The sequence below is a fragment of the Bombus affinis genome, chromosome 2 (genome assembly GCF_024516045.1).
Source record: "Bombus affinis isolate iyBomAffi1 chromosome 2, iyBomAffi1.2, whole genome shotgun sequence".
In the NCBI taxonomy this organism is placed as follows: domain Eukaryota; kingdom Metazoa; phylum Arthropoda; class Insecta; order Hymenoptera; family Apidae; genus Bombus; species Bombus affinis.
The window spans coordinates 2,899,007-2,920,719 of NC_066345.1; the positions used below are offsets into that span (position 1 = coordinate 2,899,007).

At 39.9% G+C, this 21,713-nt stretch overlaps 2 long non-coding RNA genes across 2 annotated transcripts; both read left to right on the forward strand.

The window, feature by feature from the left end:
• Positions 1-2,946: 2,946 nt before the first annotated feature.
• On the forward strand, positions 2,947-6,371 carry LOC126913826 (uncharacterized). The gene is made up of 2 exons (XR_007709419.1): positions 2,947-3,430; positions 5,845-6,371. It is a non-coding gene; the product is annotated as an uncharacterized LOC126913826 (long non-coding RNA).
• Positions 6,372-13,614: 7,243 nt separating this feature from the next.
• LOC126913835 (uncharacterized) lies at positions 13,615-21,652 on the forward strand. The gene is made up of 2 exons (XR_007709447.1): positions 13,615-14,018; positions 21,255-21,652. It is a non-coding gene; the product is annotated as an uncharacterized LOC126913835 (long non-coding RNA).
• The last annotated feature ends 61 nt before the right edge of the window (positions 21,653-21,713 follow it).

A 21,713-nucleotide genomic window follows, 5' to 3' on the forward strand; every position in this document is an offset into this window, starting at 1 on the left:
TGAGGCTTCAAAATAAACGAAAAAAATCCTCTCATGTAACCTTCACGCTCCGAAAACAAACCTGCCCCCAGGTCACCATTAACAACACAATAATCCCAAGCAAGGACTCCGTAAGATACCTGGGCATGACCCTGGACAGGAGGCTAACTTGGAAAAAACATATCTCAGAAAAAACAAAGCAACTAAAGGAAAAACTAAGAAAATTCTATTGGCTCACGGGCCGACGCTCCAAGCTAAACATACAGAACAAAATAACCCTCTACAAGGCCGTAATAAAACCTGTCTGGACCTACGGAATCCAACTATGGGGAACAGCAAGTAATTCCAACATTGAAATACTCCAACGCTTCCAATCGAAAACGCTAAGATCCCTATCAAATGCACCCTGGTATCTTACCAACGAAACAATCCACCGTGACCTCAAGATACCTACAGTCAAAGATGAAATACACAAGTCCAGAAGCAGATATAACACAAGAGTCAACAACCACCACAACCCACTAGTCACCCAACTACTGGACACGACGGACCAGATCCGCAGACTAAAAAGAAAATACCCTCTAGATTAAATCCTTAGTTTCTACTAGAACCAACAATATAAAACTATTATGATCCATGTCATTGTATCACGCCAAATTAAATTAATTACTGAAAATTCTCAACGAGAATTGATCGTAAATATTCTAATAAAAAAAAAATCTCTAAAAAATTCGATGAAAATTCTCATGAGACATCAATTGAAACAATTAAACGCAACAGAGAATGGGTATAATCATATAATTCCTCCCCATTTCAAAATTCATTAATATACATCGATTTTTGTTTTCATATTTGTTTTATGTGTGAAGAATACGTATTTATTGGCATAAAAATATTTTCTATTTCAATTCCTGGTCATTTTAGATCGAAACTTCCAAATATCGTTGATTAAAAATTTTTTAATTTTTAAAATGAAAGGCACTAATTATAGGACAAAAAGTTGTTTCAATTATTTGAACATTCTGCTTCATTCCTACAATAACATATTTTATTTTAAATTAAAACAAGAATCAATACTATTGTGTATAAGTTTAATGGAGTGACACAGGTGATTTGTAGCTAACACTGTAGCTAACATAGTTTCTGCAATATACCCTTTAATCGAGTAGAAATAAGGGGATTTTAGAAATTTCTATTAACCGACAGTATTGTCAACAAGTTTTAACAATGACTGAAGGTTGCAAAATTAAATATAAAATGATTTATTAATAGCATATGCAGTGTTAAATTTGTAAATAAGCAGTTTATCTTTTAAGAATAACAAAGACACCAGAAAATAAAGATAATATTCTAATTATATTGCAAACTAACGAATAATGTAAAGAATTTATTTTTGTTATCTATATCACAGATTTTAGGTAAAATATTAATTTACTTATTACTAGGAGATTGAATTTGAAATATAATTATAATTTATAAGGGACACCTTTAAACTAGCAGATATTTGGTAGCAGTTCTCTAGCCTTTGTACAATATAACACAGTTCGGTTTAATTGAATTTAATCCCTTTGACCAGCCAGTTTCCAATTTCATTTATGGCATAATCTCCTGACAATTTCATACCCTTCAAAAGAAACACGATTTTCTATTATTGTTTTACAATCGCGGAATATGATCAGTGTTTCAATTAAGCTCCACTGTTTTAATTTCCCGTCTACGCACGATGTGGGTACACCGTTTTTTTTGTTGTTTTTAGATACAAGTGACGAGAAATTATGAAATGATATTTTAAATTTAAACTGATTTCATTCATTGATTTATTGTAGCGACAATGGTAACTTGTTTAAATAAAGATTTTATAAATAAAATATTTAAGGTCTAAAATAATAAATAAACACATGTGAAAACATTAAAGCTGTTATCCTTATTCATGGTCTTGTTGGAACGTGTTTAACGAGCGTAACGTAGGCGTGAAAACGAAAACGTTGAGACTCTTGTGGCGTAAAAAGACTGAATTCCTCATAAAAATACAAGAAACGAGAGAAAACGTGCACATAGTTTATTCTCGACCTGGGATACATAAAACCAAAAAAAAAAAAAAAAAGAAAAAGAAAAAGGAACAAAAATTTTTATTGGTTATTTACCGAAACTCATTGTATCATTTTTATTACTCTATATAAAACGTAGAATCATATACTGACGAATGCTATTTCGAATTTCTAACTTCAGAACGATAATTACATATTTGAAATTACCAATAAGTGGTAGTAGCATTAAAAATATGGAATATTCAACGAGATGAAATATAGGTAAGGTATTTAAAAGAAAAAAGATTGAAACGTTCGATGTAAAACGATGAAATTAAATGATTGGATTTGAAAACTTGATTCGGTTTAATAATTCGATGAAAAAAGTATTCATCCTATGAAAAAAGAATTCATGTTCCTGTCGATATATCAACGACGTGCGCCGTTACTTCCGACTGCTCTGCAATTCAAATGCAATACTCGAATATACATGGCGAAAGAAATGGAAATTGAGCAATTTAAGGGAACGAATTACTCTCGCGTCCACGTAACTTCAAAATGTTTCACGTGCCCGTGTTTGCGAAACGAAATTCGTCGTTGTCCAACTAACACGCTTGCAGATGCTACGTTCACTTTGTTGCATATAGGGCTTAAATATATGAACAAATAGAACGGCGCAACTGTCACTAGCGTAATTTTTAAAGTGAATTAATGCATAATCTCGTCATCTACGTTTGACCATGATTATGGCAGTGATCATTGTTATATACGAATCTTCGTGCAATATATGTGAAAATTCGTGGTTGTCCAATTAACACGCTTGCTGATGCTACGTTCACTTTGTTGCATATAGGGCTTAAATATATGAACAAATAGTACTGCGCAAGTCTCACTAGCGTAATCTTAACGTGTTAAAGTGAATCAATACATAACTTCGCCATCTACGCTTGACCATGACTACGGCAGTGGTCATTGATATATGTGAAGCTTCGTGGAGTAGATGTGAAAATTCGTCGTTGTCCGGTTAACACGCTTGCAGATGCTCCGTTCACTTTGTTCCATATAGGGCTCAAATATGTGAACAAATAGAATGGAGCAACTGTCATTAGCGTAATTTTAACGCGTTAAAATAAATTAATGTATAATTTCGTCATTTACGTTTGATCTACGTTTTTTCATCTACGTCATCTACGGCACCTACGCGAATCTTATTGATTACGTCTTTGGCAGTGTTCGTTGCTATAAATGAAACTTAATAGTTGTTGAAACCGCTCGAAAGTCGTGTTCCTAAATCATTCCCTCGTCTCGTATCGTGTTCATCAAATGGAAAAGGAGATTGTGTTTTAATGAAATCGCTTGTTACTATCAATCTTGCTGTGTCACTCGCATAGGAGAAGAAAGTGAGGAAGGAGAAAAAAATTAAGGTAAGGTCATCAATGAGCAAAATGTTTAATGTACATTAAAATTGAGTCCGCTGCAACCCTCGTGACTTTTAAAATTCCATACGTATATTGTTATACGTAACATTGCCATATTAAATATATTCGATCAAATATTCAATCTCGTTCCCTGAAAGCTGTTCCTGGATATCTGGTTGGATACTTTACGCACGGAAATACAGAGTGTGAACAGTAACAAACCCTCTATGTAGAGTTTTTGCTTTGCTCTTTTGAACAGGTAGATGACATTTTGCTTCGAAAAACGGATATATGTTCCACGGATATGCACATACAGAGTATGTGTATCGATATACACATTGATATACACCTTTGTACAAAGTGTCAAAAAAGTATTTATCGCGGTTTTTTTTCAAGCCATTCTACACCTTCGATTTGATGAAAATTGGTTAAATAAGTGTAGCGCAAAATTGATCTTGACCACAATTTTCAGTGTCAAATTGTTTTTCTATTGCATCATATAGTGCTCATTAGAAAGGAAAGTTCCGTTCTTTTAGAAAAAATGTTTGCAATTTCATTAATACTTAGACTGATTTTATTCATATTTTAAGGTCAAATATGGAATACAATAACATCAATACTAATATCTACTTTTTTGTGCGAATTACTTTATATTTCAATCTTCCTTGATATGCAGTGACAAGCAAAAGTGTAAACACAGCCCGTTGATTTTATGTAGAAAGCGAATGTCGAAGGTATAATGAGAAAAGAGCATTATTTGACCATTCCACAAAATAATTTACCTAAATAGTAGTTAATTCTATTGGATATAATAAACGTGAAGTAGTACTAGTGGACGAAATACTATGTTGAAACCTTGATTCGACGAGTATAATTAATGTGTAAAACTGTAAACGTGGTTTGAGATGTCCATTTTTGTAAAATGTTTTGTACATTATTAATGTTAATGAAAATTAACTATTACATTTCGTTAATAATAACTTGTAGTTACTGTTACCTAATCTTTACCGATCACTTGAAAAATTAGTTTTTTATATTTATGTGTTTACTTTTTTCGCTCGTCGCAGTACATGTTTAAGTCAGATATGAAATATCTGGCGTATTCCAGCGGCTTTAATTAAATCTAAGATGTTGATATCCTTAATATTGAGAATGTTGTTAGTAAAGTAACTATTTCTATCCAAAAACAAGATATCTTTGAGACAACGTGAATTTTCGTTCCAATTTTCTTAACTTACAAGTATAAAATTTTCATCGCATGATACAATCTATCCTACAAAGTTCTTGCACACGACGAAGCTGAGAACATAGATCTTCTTCAAATATTATTTTTTTCACTGCTTCGTGTGGAATTTCTACTCGACGAGATGTTATTAAACGCTTAAAAGCTTATTATTAAACGATAACATACTTTTTCCTACATGAATGAACATGAAAGACGTCGAGTGAGGAATTAGAACAATTGTGGATGGTTGGAAACTATTATGCTGCGATCTACCATTCGTTTTTGCCTATACATACCACGGAACAAAGGATAATTATCACCGAATTCATCCAGAGCACATTTTCTAAGTTTTACTGTATATGATTACGCCCATTATATTATATTATGTTATTACGATGTTATCTAATTAATTGTTGTCTATTTGTTTTGATACTTATATTAACCATTATTTATAACATAATATACTAAATACAATTAGTATACACAATTAGTATAGGGATTAGTATAAGAAATTTTAAACAGCTTTTTTCAAAAGAACGAATCATTTACGATCCAGGGGTTTTCTGAAACTTTCGTTTCTCGTGATGAGTACTTTATGATGCAATAAAAAATTTTATCTGAAAATTATACTCAAGATCAATTTCATGATCCATTTTCTCTAACAGATCTCCATCTTCCACAGCTATAACAAATAATTTTTTGACACTCTATACATTTAACATCGATTATAATTCTGATAATTGAAACACCGAACATCAATGTGTTTATTCACTACGCCAACACAGATAACAATTAACATTGATATATAATATATATTTGACGATATATATCTGAAAGAATAGAAATTTCATTTAATCGACTATATGACCATACTCGGTTAAGTACCAACAACGACTATCTATCAACCTTATCTTACTTCCTCGAAGATATAGAAAGACTTTAAAAATTTCAGCCATGTGATTTGGTCCTTTAAAATTTAGAAGTAATATAACGATAAAAAACATAGGGTAATCTGAAAGAATTTTTCGCAGAATTTCCTTCCCCTTTGAATTGGCTTTTATACAGAACGACTTTAACCTTTTCAAGGAAATACCTATAGATTGTGACGATCTATGATTTTAAATAGAGAGGTATATCTGAAAAGAGGTGGATGTAAAACGTAGCGTATAAAACGTAGATCAAATCTTTATTCAAGGTGTGGCGGCACTCGACAAGCCGAAAAATCAGCAGTACCCCGGCAGCGACATCTACAGCCCCCAGTGACACTTACAGCGGAACAGGCCTACTATCTACCACAACTATAACTCACAACACGGCCACCTCAAAGGATTTTTCTCTTCGCAGAGAATCAGGTTTTCAAGAACGATCGAATATGTATGCACTTGATTTACACGTGAAGTTGTCATTAAAAATATTGTTGCGTTTAAAAAGATAAATATTGATTTAAATTTAATGAAATTGTTAGTCCAATTGTTTTAAGCTTAAAGATACGTAGGTGTCACATTTATATATTGAAAACCTGGGAGCGGCATTAATTAACAAACCTAGTCACGCGCACACGTACTTCAAAACCATGCTTGAAAATCGATATTCCCTGAAACAATGCATCGTTCTCCGCTACCAATTTATTTTCGCACGAAGAATCAGTCCATTCATCGTTGCCGTCACCATCGCTACTGTAATCTATATTACTCGAATAAATTCTATATCTTGATTGGAAAATCGCATATTTTAACGAACTTTCTGTGTTTTTTTTTTTTATGATTTTAATTGGCAATTTCCGAAATTGAACTATAGCTTGAGAATAAACCGATAATATTTGAGGGTATATATACATACATCATGTTTTTGATGGGTTTTGTAGTAAAATAATTGTAGAAAAAGCAAACTTTTTAAGAAAAAATTACCATATTCGAGTAATAAATTATAGAAAATTACCAATGTAATTTAAAACTTAAAAAGAAGAATCTATTACACGTAATAAAGAGAAGGACTTGTTCGCGAACGGTAATTCAACAAATACAGTCGTTGCAGAAACATAGTTTTACAAGGGAGAAGAATCTCTCTAGGAACTCGACGTTGTCACGTCAAGCGAAAATTCAATAAAGTGATTACTAACCGTATTACCAGCGACAATCGTGTAACGGCGATTCGTAAATAAGTTAGTCGTCTATTTGGAGAAACGTCGCTGGCAATATCGTCACATTTTAATTACGTCAGCGCTATCAATTGGTCTTGGAAGAAAGTTTTCCATTATGTACTTTTGCCCACGGCGTCGTTCCAACAAATGAGTCCGAGTTTTGAATCGCTTTCTCTTATATCACGAATTTGTAACGGTGCTTCTTCAAACTTTAAACGATTGTAATGAATGCCTTTGCGTACAAAGACTGATACCTGGTTTGACTAGAAGCTTCAGCTAATTAGTGCCCCAGTTAATTTGGATGTTCACTACCACGCCACTTATGAAGTGGCTTCGTGTCCGAGCGGATTTCCTCCACGTAAAAAAAAAAGAAAAAGAAAAAGGAAAAAAAAAGAAAAAGAGATAGGAAAAGAAGAAAAAGAAAAAGGAAGAAAAATAGAAAAAGAGAAAGGAAAAAAAGAAAAAGAAAAAAAACAGTTAATTTGGATGTTCACTACCACGCCACTTAAGAAGTGGCTTCGTGTCCGAGCGAATTTTCCCCACGTAAAAAAGAAAAAAGAAAAAGAAAAAGGAAAAAAAATAGAAAAAGAGAAAGGAAAAAAAAGAAAAAGAAAAAAAACAGTTAATTTGGATGTTCACTACCACGCCACTTAAGAAGTGGCTTCGTGTCCGAGCGAATTTTCCCCACGTAAAAAAGAAAAAAGAAAAAGAAAAAGAAAAAAAAGAAAAAGAGAAAGGAAAAAAAAGAAAAAGAAAAAGGGAGAAAAAAAGAAATGAGGGTAATGATGCAAATATTTTTTGTAGCCATTATATAGAATTTCGATGGTATAATTAATCAGTATCAACTTACCAGCCCCTGACGGGACGATTGTGACGAAAATAGCTTGCACACAGATGAGGATTGCAAGTATTTTCGAGTCCTTCATGGTTGTAAAAAATCAGGTAATGTTGTCGCTGTAGAATATGGGAAAATCAGGCGTTTCAATATCAGTTGTGCGGGCACTGGAGTGCGTAGACCAGAAATATCTGCGACAAAAATCAGAATACATTTGTTTTCACATGATTGGATCAATTTTGTGTAGGACTAAGCTGACTGAACCTAACACGGGATAATTTTTTTTTTTTTGCGTGGGGAGGGGAAAATGCTATTACGCATGCCCAGTGACCCGCATCACTGGGTTATGTGGGAGTCGGTCGGATGTCGTTGCCATACCCAGTAAAAACCCCTCCTCCTTCTTCCTCCGCTTGGGGGGCAGACAACCCCGGTAAAACCTGTCGGCAGTCATCAGGGTTGTCCTTTCGTGCCCCGTAGTATCTGCTTCTTCGGGCAGTTACTGCTCATGTCGTCCTCTCAGCCAGTTCAGAATACTGGGCTGGTCTCCTTCTGCGGTTTTTCGTTGTTTCATGTTCTTGCCCTCATTGCCCCGCGTAGTTGTTGTTTCGCTCGTTCTCCTCCTTGCTTCCTCCCAGGCCCTCGCTGTCACCCTCCTGTGACACATGACGGTCTTGCAGAATTGCCTGAATTTATTCGAGCTCTCGTCCTTGGCGGTCGCCGTGGCGATCAGATTGCCCACGTCTATCTTCCCGCCCAGAGCGTTCTCCAGCTCGATCCTTCTATCCGTCCACTTCGGGCACGCGAAGAGGGCGTGCTCCGCATCGTCGTTCGGGTCTCCACAGTCGAGACAGTTGCTGTCGCTGTCCCTGCCAATCCTTTTCCTATAGACACCGAAGCTCCCATGCCCGGTTAGCAGCTGCATGGTGTGGTGATCGATGTCCATCTTCTTTTTGGTAAATAGCAGCGCACTCGGTATTAGCTTCTTTGTGATATTTTCTTTTTTGTAGTTGTTCCACTCCTTCTGCCAGTCCTCTTGGGCCTTCTTGCGAATCGCCTCCAGTTCCTCCTTCAGCTTGCAGTCGTCATCCGTGCCACTCCTGGACCCATGGATCTTGTTCCTCTCGTAGGTCTCTCCGAGCATCTTTATCTTTATGTAAATCGGGAGATTCCCGGTCAACACGCAAAGTGCCGCGTGGGAGACGGTACGGTATGCCGTCGTTGTTATGCACAGGGCCGTTCGTTGTGCACGTTTCAGCTTTTTCCTGTTCTTATCGGTATTCGCTGCTCTAGCCCACACCGGTGCTCCGTAAGTTACGATGGACTCCCACACATTGTAGTAGAGCCTACGAGCCAAGCTGGGCGGCCCGTTGATGTTGGGTAGAATTCCCCTAAGTGCTCCTATTAACTTGTCGGCTCTGTTACACACCATCTCGATATGCGCACCGAACCTCCGACTGGAGTCAATGACGACTCCGAGATACCTGATGCGATCGACCGTTTCGATGTCCGAGGAGCCCAACGTGAGTTTCACCACTCTCGGCACTCGCAAGCTTGTGATGAACATGACCTCCGTCTTTTCTCTCGCCAGGGTGAGCCCGACACTCGTGCACCAGTCGTTGGCGATCCTTAGCATCGTGTTGACCTTAGCGGAGGCCTCTTCGTTCCTCCCGACGGAGCATGTGATGGCCAGATCATCCGCGAAGGCGGTTGCTCTGACCATTGGCATGTTGTCGAGTCTCTCGAGCAACCGGTCGTATACCAAGTTCTACAGGAATGGTCCGAGGATGGATCCCTGCGGGACTCCCGCCGCCACCTCGTGCTCCACCGTGCCGTGCTGGTTGCTCACGATGATCCTCCTTCCGGATAGGTAACTGCCGATTAGCCTTTTGACCTTCCATGGCAGCTTCCTCTTGTCAAATTCCTCGTATATGCTCTTCCAGCTGAGCGAATTGAAGGCATTGCTAATATCTAGGGTGATCATCACGCATACTACCTTCTTCTGTCTGCAGATGTTGGCAAACTTCATCACCTGCGTGATGGTGTCTACCGTACTCCTCTTCTTTCTGAAGCCATATTGCCTCCGATGGAACGGGTCCATTCCGATGCATCTCTCGATGATCTTCTTAAAGTATTTTTCCCAGATCTTGCTCATGGTTGGGAGTATGCTTATCGGCCGGTACGCGTTAGGGAGACTGGGATCCTTACCCGGTTTCCTTAGCAGTATTACTCTGGCCGTCTTCCAGCAGACTGGGATCCTTCCTGATTCAGTGATGCCGTTGAACGCCCTTGTCACGAGCTCGCTCCTGCGACTCGCTACCAGCTTCGCGATCTCGCCCGGCACGCCATCGACTCCTGCAGCCTTCTTGGTGTTCATTCTTCCGGCGGCATCGACGACATCGCCTTCGCCGATGGTGACGCTGAGGCTAATATCTCCTTCTTCTTCGGTCTCTGCCTCTTCGCGGCCCTCATAATGGGGGGGTCCGTGTCCCAAGTTGAATAGCCTCTGTAGGACTGCCTTCACCATGTCGATCGGCATGTCGTTGGTTGGTCCCTTGCTTTTACATATCTTCATGACCGTGCGATAGGGTTTGCCCCAAGGGTCGCTCTCCAGTATCTTGCAGTATTCTGCCCAGGCTGTTTTTTTGCTGCGGGCGATCTCCTTTTTTAATTGTCTTCGGATCTCCTTGTAGGCGTTGACGAGGGGCTCGGTGTTGCCGGCGTTCTTCTTCCTTTCTCTCGTCACCTTCCTGAGCGCTTTGTGCGCCTGCGCTCTCAGTTCCGCGATCATCGGGTTCCACCAGTAGTTCGCGTACTTGCGGGTCGCCGCACAGTTCGACTTCCTTAGCATCCCTTCGCACGTACCTTCGATGCTCTTTTGCAGGGGCTCGGCCCCATCCTCTCCGATAGCCGCGTTGAGGTCTTCCTTCTTCAGTGTGTCGTCGAATCTGCTCAGGAACTCCTCCGGCGATATGTCCTTCGTCACGTACCTGTAGAACTTCGATACGGTTCGGGTCTTCCTCGCCTTAAACCTGTGGAGCACGTACAGATGGTCCGAGGCCGAGTATTTGTCCAAGACCGCGCTTCCGGCGTGTATCTCGCTGACCTTATTGGATACGCTTATTTGTCGGGGAAGCTCGTCTTCCCGTTCATGAAGAAGGTATACTTTTCCTTGAGCCTCAGTGGAAACACCCGGTGGCTGCTTAGTGCCTCCATTAAGACTCTCCATCTCTTGTCTGTGGTCGATCCTCCCCAACAGGTTGACTTTGCGTTGAAGTCTCCGGCCACGACGACCTTGTCGTGTCTTCTAGCAGCGCTCTTCGTCATAGTCGACAGCGTGTCTATGTATTCGGAGTATGCTAGCATATTTATGTTGGGCGAACAGTATCCGCTGAAGCAGAAGACGTCGCCGACGCGGACGCCCACTATCCCGTCGCTCTTGACCTCTGTTGTTTCATCAGGCAGTTTGCCGTTGAGGAGTGTGACCCATATCGAGGCGTCTCCTTTGGTGTCATTAAACCAGTGCGGTAGCTGCCTGTTCGGCTCGGAAATTATTATTATATCCGGCCTAAGTTCGATCGCGCATTGGTGCATCATGTCCTGCGCCAGCTTGCATCTGTTGAGGTTTATCTGCAGTATCCTCATTTATTCGCTTTCAACCGCCTTCTATACTCTGGACAAGCCAGGGATCCGGTTACGTGGTCAAATTTCACACCTTTCTCCTTGCTGCAGATGGAGCAGCAGGGTGCGTTGGCGCAGGCAGCTATCGTGTGGTCTTTGGCTCCGCACTTCCTGCAAATCTCCTTTCCAGGGCTTATCGCCGTGCATTTGTTCGCGATATGACCGAACATGTGACATCTGTAGCACTTTACTACATTGGGTAGTGCCTTTATCGAGGCTATCGTCAAGCCGGTTCTGATCTTCCGGCTCGCCCCCTCTTTGGCCAGGTAGGCTTTCGGCATCGTCACTATTGCCGATTGGGTGCCCCACGGCGCCATTTTTAGGGTCTTTACTTCGACCTCAGTGATGTCGCTTATGCCCAGATGCATTCCTATCACCCTGGCTAGTTCTTCCTTGCCTACGAGCGGGTCTATATCCCTGATCTCTACGGAGGTCTTGTCGCGCATTGGTAGCGCTCTCACCTTGCCTCTTAGCGCCGTGTTCATATCCGCCGCGGTCTTTTTGGCGTTGCTACCTGCTTTCAGCTCGATCAGAATGTCACCTGTTCTGGTCCTCCTAATTCCACAGCTCTCTTTTAGGGTCTCCTTTGCCCCCATCAAGTCTTTGTAGACCTGGATCCACTCCTTGTCTTGCCCTACTTTGACGAGGATGGCTTCGGGTCTGTTACGTATCCTCTTCGGTCCCTCCGGCCTCTTTGGCTTGTCCAATGCCGCCCTTCCTGCGTTCGCCTTACTGACCACCGTCGGGGTGTCCGTTCTTTTTCCTCTCCTTCCGCGGACAGGGATCCAGTCATCCTTTACATCGCTGTCCGTGTAGTCAGTAGTCGCTTTTGCCGAGCTGTTGCCGGCACAGGCTCCTGCGTAGGAGGCCTCCATGGTCGTTGGTCTCTTTCTCTTGGTGTCGCCCTTCCCCTCGACGGGCGATCTCTCCTTCCTTTTTCCTTCCTTCTCCTCACTCCTCCCCGAAGGGGTGGTCATCCTGGTGGCCGTGACTGTCCTAGCGTTCCTCTTGAGCCTCATCTCGTTCAACATCGAGTGGAGCTTGGACGCTTTTTTACTGATAGCGTCCCTCCTTTTCTTGATGTCGGTATCCTTTTTGCTCATGAGGTAGAGTCTGCTACCTATGTATTGGATTTCGCGGAAGACTTCTGTGATGATTTCCGTCATCGCCTTCCATTCGCTCATTTTGATGACGATACTGTCCTCGTCATTGCTTTCGGTCTCGGCCGTTGCTCTGTTCGCCATGGCCTTCCTCCTGAGACATTCCCTTGGTGCCGCCGCTTCGCTGCCGCTGTCCGACATTTCCGCCGGTGTGTCTAGCTCCGAGGTGCTGGCCGCTTCGTCCTTCGTTGCCATCGGCTGGCTCCTGGCCAGGCTTCTCGTTGTCTTGCACGCGCTCCCCTCCACTGGGGACTTTCTCAAATATCTGGTGATCTTGTCACCTTTCGGGATTTTTTCCTTGGCGAATCGGGTCGCCTTTTCGGTGGGTGGTGTCTTATCCTTGAGTGCCTGCATTGGCATCTCGACATCCTCGATGAATCCCGCGATGTCTTCATCAAATTCGAGGTATCTTCTTGTGCTTTTTTTGCACATCTTTTCCTCTGTGACATCTGCGGGTGTTTCTTGGTCCCCGGTCGTGTTTACCGAACGAGGGGAGGCCCTGGGATCGACCTTCCCCTCGCCGTTCGTCCAGTCGTTGGGTGACCGTCGGGTCGAGCCTGGGACGCTACTCGAATCCCCGACGGGGCCTGGAAGCTCCGAAACCCCCTGAGCCGTAAGTTTACTTACCTTGTAGTACTTGTCCATATTGTGTTTATGACTTTAATATACATATATATATATGTATGTTTGAGGTGTATCCTTCCGCGTGTATGCGATTCGTGTCCTAAATAACTTGCCGATGTCGTCGTAAGGTCGCCAGTCGTCTGTCTGATGACCGGATACTTAAACTCGCAGTGTCCCTACCACTGTTCGACGCGGGGAGTTTAGACTGGCCCTCCACGGGGGCGCTCTCCCACTCCTTGGTTACCCAGGTAGCCCGCACGGTGGCGCTTCGGTCTCGCGACCCAAGATGGCCTTCGCTCTGCCCCTAACCTCACTTTCCACACACAGCACTTTCAATCGTTTCTCTCGCTTTTATACCAGCGAGCTCCCCTATTTCTTGTATTCCCACTCATTCCGGAGCACTAGAAACTTCACTTTCGTGCACTTTTCCGCCCGAGTTCTTTAATTTACCCAGATATTTCGGTTATGCCTACGGAGCGACGTGCACGTGTCCGTTCTGCTTGCCGCCATCATCGAGCATGCAACACGGGATAATTGTCCAACTTACGACCTTAACAAGCCCGCTTGATTCCCTATAAGCGCTTGAAATTGATGCTTGTATTCTTTCCAGATTAACAAGCTTTGCCCCCCCCCCCCCTTAGATCGTGTTTTCTCAAACAGAAAATATTGGAAGCGTACTCGTTGGCAAAACAGTTCACGGATAGTTCGTCCTCTGCTTGTTATTTGTTACAATACCGTTAACAAATAAATTCATGAAACATAGTGGTATCGCATAAATTGAAAATAAAAGCTTTGCGTATACTTGGGAGTTGAACTTTGGCTATTATACGTGTGTTATATATATATAATACACAATTATATGTACATATATAGAAGATTGCTTAGAATTTGGAGCTTAATAACATATCTCAAAATCATTGACATTAAAGAAGGTGAACCTTACTTACAAAATTTCCTTCCGCCAAATGATACATAAAAATTGAAAAAAATAATATACATAGTTTTGACTTTCTTCCGCATTATAATTTGAATCACTCGATTTATTCGACTAAAGATAATCAAGCAATAACCTTACTTTACAAGTATTCTCATCACGTGAAATAGGTCACATCAGGGATTTTCAAAAGTCGATGGAATATTAATAGCGATTAATTATTTATGCATGTATTCTGCACGGTTAAAGCAATCACCTAGTGAATTATCGAGTTCCAGGAATATCAATTAGTCTTGGAAAAAAGTTTTCCATTATGTACTTTTGCCCACGGCGTCGTTCCAACAAATGAATCCGAGTTCTGAATCGCTTTCTCTCATATCACGAATTTGTAACGGTGTATCTTCAAACTTTAAACGATTGTAATGAATGCCTTTGCGTACAAAGACTGATACCTGGTTTGACTAGAAGCTTCAGTTAATTAGTGCCCCAGTTGATTTGGATGTTCACTACAACGCCACTCCCCCCCCCCTCCCAAAAGTGGCTTGGTGTCCATGCGGATTTCCTCCACGTAAAAAAAAAGAAAAAGAGAAAGGAAAAAAAAGAAAAAGAAAAAAAAACAGTTAATTTGGATGTTCACTACAACGCCACTTAAGAAGTGGCTTCGTGTCCGAGCGAATTTTCCCCACGTAAAAAAAAAAAGAAAAAGAAAAAGGAAAGAAAAAGAAAAAGAGAAAGGATAAAAAAAGAAAAAGAAAATGGGAAAAAAAAGAAAAAGGAAAAAAAAGAAAAAGAGAAAGGAAAAAAAAGAAAAAGAAAAAGAAAATGAAAAAAAAGTTAATTTGGATGTTATAAAATGTTATATAACCAAGAACTTATCTTCTACTTGGTAGTCGAATAAGAGAAGACCGAGCCATTGAATCGCTCAAATAGATTAGCTGATTCGCTTAACGTATTTTTACTTCCCATGACGTAAACAAGAGCAGAAAGTACACAAGTAATAATACAGAAATGTCGAATGTACAGAGGAATAGATTTCGTTAAATCATTAGCACGTAACATTTCCTTATAATTCTATTTGTGTATAGCAAAATAGCTTGTGTGCTTTCATGAATTATATTTGATATTTAGAAGCTTTCATGTAGGTAGATATATAACTCGTGTTAATTAGTAATTTAACAATACATCATGACAACATATCATTTTCGTTTCTTCGTTTATCTCGTTATGCGCGTAAACGAATGTGTAAATAAAGACATATAATCAACGATAACATGTAGTGGCAAGCATTATAATTATCGACAAAGGAGAATATTGGTGAAATGATTGTGGATGATTTCACTCGGTGTATCGGTAAATAAACTTTGATAGACATTGCCGATGAATTCGCTGTCGGTGAAATCGTGTCGATGAAATAATTGTCAGTGATTTAAAGATAACCCAATTTATTGATCTCTCCTTCATAGAGTTGTACGTCTCTCTATAAAACATATTCTACCTGGAAGGGCTGAAACATTTAGCTTAGTCGCACTAAACTGGACTGGACTGCAAGTAAGAAGATTGAAATGCAAAATTCACGTGTGAGCGCAACGGTTTAGATGGAAAGTTCGATAAGGCGATTATGTATATTAACCCGAAAAAAAGCTCATGGCTTTGCAACGCGTTACACGCAACACGGAATTTCCCTCGCTGAAATAATCCTATTACAACGATACGATTTTCCTTAACTGATCTCGCAATGTAATTCTCCCTCTACAACTTTTTATTAGGTTTGAAACACGAGAGTTTCGAAGCTCTGCAAAGTCTCGCGAATCTAGAAGTCGAGTTTCAACGTATCTTCGCTTCTTATTTTATAGCTGTTAATAGTTATTATCTCTCTCTGCACGTACATCAAACGAGTACTTATGTAAATCCAAAGGAAACGGAAACAACCGAGAATAATTGAGGATAATTCGAATACGTACCGATTAGTAAAGTGTTTGGCAAAGAAAAAAAAAGGAAAATTGTATCGGAGAAATAGGGGAAAAACGGTGGCGTACATCAAGCAATCTTTATGGCTGTAATACATTTATTATTCATTTATGTTCATTTTCTATCGCGTAACAGACGTTGAAATAACTGGCAGAACGAGCATATAAATCTTGTATCGCTCGACATGACTTCTCCCGATGGAAAAATATTCACCAGCCTGGGATCGTGCATCGCTAATTACTCCGTTACTTTTACATTTAGAACGCGTTTCCATCCATACAAAAAAGCAAGAAGGCAAACCCTATCGCACAGTCATGAAGAGATGCAAAAGCAAGAAACCAACCAACGACATGCCGATCGACATGGTGGAAGCAGTCCTACAGAGGCTATTCACCATGGGACACGGACTCTCCCATTACGAGGGCCGCGAAGAGGCAGAGACCGAAGAAGAGGAAGACATCAGCTTCAGCGTCGTCATCGGCGAAGGCGATGTCGTCGATGCCGCCGGAAGAATGAACACCAAGAAGGCTGCAGGAGTCGATGGAAGACTCCTGGACTGCTGGAAGCAGGAGCTGGAAGCAAGCTGGAACCAGACTGCTGGAAGACGGTCAGAGTAATACTGCTAAGGAAGCCGGGAGAGGATCCCGGTCTCCCTAACGCGTACCGGCCGATAAGCATACTCCCAGCCATGAGCAAGATCTGGGAAAAATGCTTTAACAAGATCATCGAGAGATGCATCGGAACGGACCCGTTCCATCGGAGGCAGTATGGGTTCAGAAAGAAGAATTAGCTTAGCGAATACCGATAAGAACAGGAAGAAGCTGAAACGGACACAGCGAACGGCCCTGTGCATACCGTACCGTCTCCCACGCTGCACTTTGCGTGTTGACCGGGAATCTCCCGATCTACATAAAGATAAAGATGCTCGGAGAGACTTACGAGAGGAACAAGATCCATAAGACCAGGATCGGCGCGGATGACGGCAACGAGCTGAAGGAGGAACTGGAGGCGCAAGGAAATTAATACCGAGTGCGCTGCTATTTACCAAAAAGAAGATGGACATCGATCATCACACCGTGCAGCTGTTAACCGGGCATGGGAGTGTGACGGCACTCGACAAGCCAAATACCACCACTCGACACTAAATACTGTCGGACGACGGCAGCGACATCTACAGCTCCCAGTGACAATTACAGCGGACCAGGCCCAACTACTACAACTATCACGCACGTCCAATAAATATATAACGCACACACGCTCACCTCTACAGGAGTTTTGGTTTCTATAGGAAGAGGATTGGCAAGAGCAGCGACAGCAACTGTCTCGACTGTGCACACCCTAACGACGATGCAGAGCACGCCCTCTTCACGTGCCCGAAGTGAACGGACAGAAGGATTGAGCTGGAGAACGCTCTTGGCGACGTGGACAATCTGATCGCCACGGTGGCCGCCAAGAACGAGAGCTGGGATAAATTCAGGCAATTTCGCAAGACCGTCATGTCTCACAGGAGGGTGACAGCGAAGGCCTTGAAGGAGGTAAGGAGGAGAACGAGAGCAACAACAACTACGCGGAGCAGTGAAGGCAGAGATACAAGACAACAAAGAACCACAGAAGGAGATCAGCCCAGTATTCTGAACTAGCTGAGAAGATGACGAGAGCAATACTGAATATACAGTATACTGAATATACAGAATAACTGCCCGACGAAGAAGATACAACGGGGCATGAAAGGACAACCCTGATGACTGCCGACAGGTTTTACCGGGGTTGTCTGTCCTCAAAGCAAAGGAAAAAGGAGGAGGGGTTTTTAGTGGGTATGGCAACAACATCCGCCCGAGTCCCACATAACCCAGTGATGCGGATCACTGGGTATGCGTAACAGCATTTTCCCCTCCTCACGCAAAAAAAAAAAAAAAAAAAAAAAAAAACTATACACTCTATCAATTTTAAGTTAATAATTTCGTTATTATATAATTTTTCTTAGTCTAAACTGAATCCAGGAGGAAGAACTTTCATCCAATTACATACTTCATTAATTCATGAATTATATTCGTTACCGTACGTACAAAAAGAAAGTTGACTGATATAAAAATTCAAAGGATAGAACTTCTAATCTCGCGATTGGAAACAGATTCAGTTCAATGGTTTAATTTGCCATTTAATTGAATTCTCTGGCAATTTCAGCGAACTGTGGGCTTTAAAAGTGTCCCGCATTCAAACGCAAGACTTCTCCTCCACCTTTCCCTTTCTTTCAATTCCAACCTCAAGTAATTGACCTATTAATTCGACGATATATTTACATGCTTGCAAGGGATTCAAACAACTTCGTTGCGTTAAATTCGCAATTATAACCAACACGAATGTCTCAATCAATGTGCAGCTCGAAACAAATAAAAGATAATTAACTTTTCAATATAACGATTGATATGTTTGATGAAGAAAAATTTATGAATTTTTAAAAACGTCTCCTAGTACATTTAGCATTGTTATAATAAAAACTTAGAACACATACGCACACATATACTATTCCATGAAATGATTTACACAGCTATGAGTCTAATCCTATCATGTTATAAAGGGATGAACGAACTTTTCCTAATAAATATAACTTTATACAAAATCTTGTTTAAAAAAATTAGTTTTTTATTCTCATTAAATTAATTTAATATCAGAATATATAATTTTAGTCGTTATCAAAATTTTATGTCAAATGCGTTCATAGATACATATATAAATAAATGTATAATCCTATGTATTTATTTCAACTGAATTCTTAACTTAAATATTTATTAACAATATTCTGACGAATATGCAATGAAAGATAAAAACAACTTTATTTTTCTTATAGAATGTCTCATGCTTCTTACTCATTTTATGTTTCTCGTTGTCAGTGCGTAACTACTTATCAGCCGCATGAATGCTAAGTTTTACTACTGAGAAACGAAGAGACATATAGATGCAAATATACGCTACCTCGTGTGAAAAAACATCAGATACATTAACCAGAAGGAATATCCGATACATATAAAATTCATAGCGTAGTTATTTATACATACGGAATATTTCTTTCTGTATGAAATATTCTTTCTTCTGAATTCTTATTATAAATGTATGTCCATTTCCTACCTTAAAATGTCTCTCCTTTGAAAAACTCCATTTAAATATAACGATTAACAAAATATTACCAATAAAAATATTAAAACGAGATGCTGAAAGAACCTTTTAACGAAGTACAAATGATTATTTCAACTTTAATTCTGTTAAATTTGAATTGAATCATTTATAAACCGAACAGGTGTATAAAATTTTATTGCGTAAAAATCGTGAAGCTGAAAATTAGGAACGAATAACGAATGAGTAACCTAGTTTCATTAAAAGGTACGTGTACGCCGATCCGCGTAACAACTTCGACACTCCAATTATTATAAAGCATGTACCCTTCAGAGATTTTTTGCGCGAACGCAAGATACCTTTTACACGTGCAACTGAATAAGTGGAACGTGATTTTCAATATTTCTTCTTGTAGAACTTGTAACAACGTAACTGTTTCACGAATATTTTCCCTGACACTTTTACAACGATGCGTAGAAATCTCCTTTTCTAATTAATAATTTCAGCATTTCTCTGAACAGTTTCGTTGCGATTAAAAAATATACAAAGCTTACGACGTGCTTGTTTAAAAATATTTATATGGAACAAGATTTCGAATTTGTCGCATCAATCGCGATCTCAGCAGGTGTAAATTAATTCGTTCTAATGAACGAATAAATTAAACGGCTCGTGACAAAAATTATCCCTGTCCATGTTTGTTTTTCTAAAACTAATTCAAGGCGAGTTAAATGAATCGCTGTGTACCCTATTCGCGCAGCATGTGTTTTAACGACCAGCATGCAAGCGTTAACGGTGTACTTTAGTTTCTCATGGTTGTGTTAAGCTGGTTGCTCTTAGAATGAGCATATACTTACAAAAGGAGGTGAACAGAAGATAGCCTGGCACCATTTTGGCTCCGAATGGTAGCAGACGCAGAGGCTGCAAACCGAAGGTCCCGGCACATACATCAGTCCATGTGAGATAACTTCTCCTTCGAAATCAATACAGTTTTCTCCTAAAGCCACTGAAAACGATTACCAGCGTCAATATCTTTGCCACTCGACAATTTTTCGTACTTCGCCTCATATATTCTCCATGTTAGACATACCATAAAATATTTCGTGCAATCGCGTATTCCTGTCTAATGTCATGAATTCTCTTTCCATAGATCTGCGTTTCCCATATTAAATATTTTGCTTATCAGTAAACATTCTTACAATTTGTGATTAATACTGTACGTACAAGAACGTTAAGTTTTTGACGTTGTAATATTTCACATGAAATAATAATGGCTGTATAACGACTAACTTATTAATTAATTAAATTCGTGTATATCAAGTTTCCTATCATTTAATACTTTCGTGTAACTACAGAGATTTGATACTATGAAATGAAATATAAAACTTGGTAAAAAGACGCGCTTCGTTAGGAAATGAGGGTAATGATGCAAATATTTTTTGTAGCCATTATATAGAATTTCGATGGTATAATTAATCAGTATCAACTTACCAGCCCCTGACGGGAAGAAAGTGACAAAAATAACCTGCAAGCAGATGAGCATTGCAAGTATTTTCGAGTACGAGTTCTTCATGGTTGTAAAAGATCAGGGGATGTTGTCGCTCTGGAATAGGGGAAAATCAGCTGTTTAAATAACTGTTGTGTGGGCACTGGAGTGCGTAGACCAGAAATATCTGCGACAAAAATCAGAATGCATTTGTTTTCACATGATTGGATCAATTTTGTGTAGGACTAAGCTGACTGAACCTAACACGGGATAATTGTCCAACTTACGACCTTAACAAGCCCGCTTGATTCCCTATAAGCGCTTGAAATTGATGCTTGTATTCTTTCGAGATTATCAAGCTTTGCCCCCCCCCCCTTAGATCGTGTTTTCTCAAACAGAAAATATTGGAAGCGTACTCGTTGGCAAAACAGTTCACGGATAGTTCGTCCTCTGCTTGGTATTTGTTTCAATACCGTTAACAAATAAATTCATGAAACATAGTGGTATCGCATAAATTGAAAATAAAAGCTTTGCGTATACTTGGGAGTTGAACTTTGGCTATTATACGTATGTTATATATATATATAATACACAATTATATGTACATATATAGAAGATTGCTTAGAATTTGGAGCTTAATAACATATCTCAAAATCATTGACATTAAAGAAGGTGAACCTTACTTGAACGATGAAACGTTTGATCAAATAATGTTCTTCGTTCGATACTAAAGGAAATTGAGAAGAAACATCGAAAATTCGTTAATAAAACGAATTTCTTTGTTTCTGTGAGATAATAAACTTGATATACGTATTGGTTTTTAAAATCAATATATCTAACCAATGGGCACACTTTTAACAAGGGTGATGGAACATACCAAAAATCTTTCAAGATGGTCTTGGCAACGGAAGAGTCGAAAATATGACAATTATAAATGAAAAATTCTAATATTTTACAGCTGACAACGATAAAGAACTCCAGATATTCTCCTAATTAATTTACAACAAATTCGCGTATATGATCGATAGCTGACGTCATTGTGCCCCACAGCCCTTGTAAAACGATAAGAATTTCCTGGAAAAACTTGTAGCCACGAAATGAAAAATATGATAAAACTTCTAACAAGAGTAC